Source organism: Aplysia californica, unplaced genomic scaffold (genome assembly GCF_000002075.1).
Source record: "Aplysia californica isolate F4 #8 unplaced genomic scaffold, AplCal3.0 scaffold00631, whole genome shotgun sequence".
Classification (NCBI taxonomy): Eukaryota; Metazoa; Mollusca; class Gastropoda; order Aplysiida; family Aplysiidae; genus Aplysia; species Aplysia californica.
The window spans coordinates 159088-162702 of NW_004797901.1; the positions used below are offsets into that span (position 1 = coordinate 159088).

Consider the following 3615-nt stretch of genomic DNA (forward strand, 5'->3'; position numbering starts at 1 on the left):
TTAACTGAGGTAGCACTGAAAGAAGTGCGCGTGGTATAGTCACTAAAGAAGACAATTTACTAGAGACAACTGCTGTTACTGTTTCTATGACTGTTGACCTGACATAAAGGCCTGGAACCCTTTGCTTCCTCTCACTGAAAAAAATAGAAAGCAAACTTAAGGCAGAGTAACTTTTTAAAAAAAAACCTTAACAGGTAGGTGAAGAGGGAAGGTAAGTATAATATAGATTCTTCGAGAGCATCAGAGCAGAAATATGACTGGCTACACATGATCGCCAAAGTCCCTGTTTTCAAGACACTTCATTTCGGTGCTCACTACTTCAGTTCGAGATCTCCGAGGCGGGGTGTGTTTTTCAATCTATGTTCTTCTCTTTTCATTTTTCATAGTATACTTCTCCCCGCGTGCTTGTTTTCCTCCGCTTCCTCCTCTTCTTCTTTTTTCCCTCCACTTCTTCTTTTTATTTCACTTCTTTGTCTATGCCCGCCTCTCCCACTTAGGGGTATGCGAGCACTTGAGTTCACTCGAGTTCTCGAGCATTTAGCCGTTGCGAGTACTCGCTGAAGAAGTTTCTAAATTCTCGATTATTTACTTGAGTCTGAAACCACCGACTTAAGCAGTTCACAATTTTCCACGCAGTGAGGTATTTTAGTAGACATTTTTTTGTTTGTTTGTTTGTTTGTTTGTTTGTTTGTTTGTTTGTTTGTTTGTTGCTGCTTTGCAAAGGTATTATTTGTTTTTTTTTCCTTCCTTTTATTTGGGCACACACATGCGCCCGCGCACATACACACACACACACACACACACACACACACACACACACACACACACACACACACACTCACACACACACACACACACACACACACACACACACACACATACACACTCATAAATGCATGCTTCCACGTACACTTTATAACACATACACATACACACACACACACACACACACACACACACACACACACACACACACAGACTCACTCACACACACACAAGCTAGCAAATACATATACACACAATCACAAACAAAAAACCCCAAACCATTAGAATCTTCACCCGCACTGCACGTTTGTCAATAATATCAGTGCCTAACACGCGCGATCAGTCAAAGTACTCAATATCTTGGATCTCATGAGCTGTTTACCCGGTGGCAGTGAGGAAAGAAAGATAATATCTTATTGTTTGATACCAGTGCCAAAAAAAAGACGTTTATCATGACAAACTATGATGGTGATGACATTATCGTGTTATAATTTATATGTAGCTTGTAATTATTATTATCATCACTTACCTCTTTGGTTCGGACGAAGAATGTTATCACATTAGCATTATAATAAAGATTACTGCAAAGTCTATAATCAGCCTTCATTCACATACATACCCGACAGCCTATATGTTTTTAGTATTCATAAAAAAACTTGTTTATTAAACCAATTAATTTCATGGGCATTTTGTTTTTTTTCACCAATTTTTGCATTTCCCTAGGTTTTAGTGCCTTATTCCACAACGGCACGTTACAGGTGACTGACAATTAGTCTTCTCGTCCCCACCTCACCCCAGACCGCTGCCCCCACCCCACCCCGCCCCACGTCAACTTGCCCCATTCATCACGCACCACAGACATCAGGAAAGGAACATTCGCCCTTGCTACACACATGAATTCCCCGATCAATCGAATCATTGATCACAAAGCCGCTAAAATTTATCCCTGGTCCGCAGTGGCTTCGACTCGAGTGTTTTAGATTGGTGTTAGTGTGTGTAACGGCTAAGCCCAGCAAGCGAAGTGCGAGGTGGTTTGGGGGAGGAAAAGGATTGGGGGTGGGAGCTATATGTTTATTAATAAACATTCTTTGTGGTAATTCTGCCCGTCAGTCAGTCCTGGGTGTCTCCTTTTCACGTTTCGTTCTGTCTTTAGTTTCAGTAGGAGTTTTACGGAACTTGCAACACAAGGGCATATATAGATCTAAGTGCCGAAGATGAGGTGTTATAAGAGAGTAACAAAAAAGAAAGAGATAAGGACGACAGACGCTTGATAGGAAAATTGGAGCAAATCACAACAGATCACCTGCAAACCACCAACAACAGTTCTGTCTAAGCGTTGTAAACGTTTCTCACCTCGAGATTATTAAAAGTGTACTTCTGTCTTGAACCTTTGCAATGTGTTGGTATAATACATGTACTTTTACTCTGATATCCACCTGTAAATCATGCCTTTCTACAAAAAAGTGACAGGTGACTGTGATGTAGCAGTTAAGTGCTTCGCGCAGGTGACACGAAGTTAATACATGTACCAGAGTGGGGAGATTTTTTTTTTAATCGAGTACCTCAGATAGGGAAAGGAGCAAGAACTTTTGGAAGGCTGACAAAACGACGAGCATGGGAAAACAAAAAATAAACCATCAAAACAACGATCAAGATATACGAAGCATGTGTCCTCAACACACTCCTTTATGGATCTGAAACATGGGCATTGTACAGCAGGCAAGAAAAGCGCCTCAACATTTTCCACCTCAGATGCTGCCGCAAGTTCTTAGGCATTTCGTGGCGTGACAAGGTTACACGTGTTGAAGTGTTGGCACGTGCAAATATTTTAAAACCTCCAGAGCATGACAACTATCCTGTGTATAAAAAGATTGAGATGGCTGGGCCATGTCAAGAGAATGGACTACAATCGGATTCCGAAGCAACTTCTCTATGGAGAACTTGTCCAGGGAAATAGACCAAGAGGAAGACCAAAATTGACGCACAAAGACACCTGCAAAAACAGCTTATCTCTAAGCTTGGAGTAGATGTTAGAATCTGGGAAGAATTAGCCATGAAAGAAGCTGCAATGAAGACAACCTTGAGACCATCTAAAGCTAAATTGATCGTCTGCATAGTTGAAAAGAGCCATACATCTCAGTCTTTCTATTGGGATATCACATCCCTCCTAGCCCGGGTTGGCCATGACAGGTCCGCCTGCTAAATATTAAATGATCTAAATTGTGTCGATGGGGACGTGAAAAGGACCTACGTTAAGTTAAAAGAAGAAAAAAAAGCAACTTTAAAGTTTCATCTAAATCGTGTAAACTCTGTAATAACATTTTCATTTTCTATCCATTTAACAAACCCTGCTATGATCAAATGCTGCTCAGCATATTAATTTTACATTTTGTTCAGTGGAGACAAAGTTTTCATGTTGCCCCTTCCCGGCTCGCAGTTCTAACATTTTATCTAAGACATTGTTTTGGAAAAGTGCAGACATGAATTCTGATTTTCAATCAATATTTCACTTTACTTTCTGCCACTTCAACACTCGCTGGGTACCTTCCACATTCACCAAGACATTTTAGAGCTGGGGAAAAGACAGACTGAAAAACAACAGAGGGAAAGTAAAGAAGTAGGACCTACCAGTAGCGCCCACCAACCATCTTTGAATGTTTTTCAGTTTTGGTAAAAGTTTTACTGTGCTCCCAATTGCATACGAAAATGTTTTGCTTTAAGGATTCATGACAAAAATAGGTAGGCTAATGGACATGAGTAACAAAGATATAGAGGGGGGAGGAAAGGGAAAGGGAGAGAGAGAGCGAGAGAGAGAGAGAGAGAGAGAGAGAGAGAGAGAGAGAGAGAGAA

The 3615-nt window shown here is 40.9% G+C and overlaps 1 protein-coding gene across 1 annotated transcript in view; it reads right to left on the reverse strand.

Moving 5' to 3' along the window:
* The window catches only part of LOC101846306 (nmrA-like family domain-containing protein 1), a gene marked incomplete in the record, with an annotated part of 15673 nt that overhangs the window by 8835 nt on the left and 3223 nt on the right, over window positions 1-3615 (reverse strand).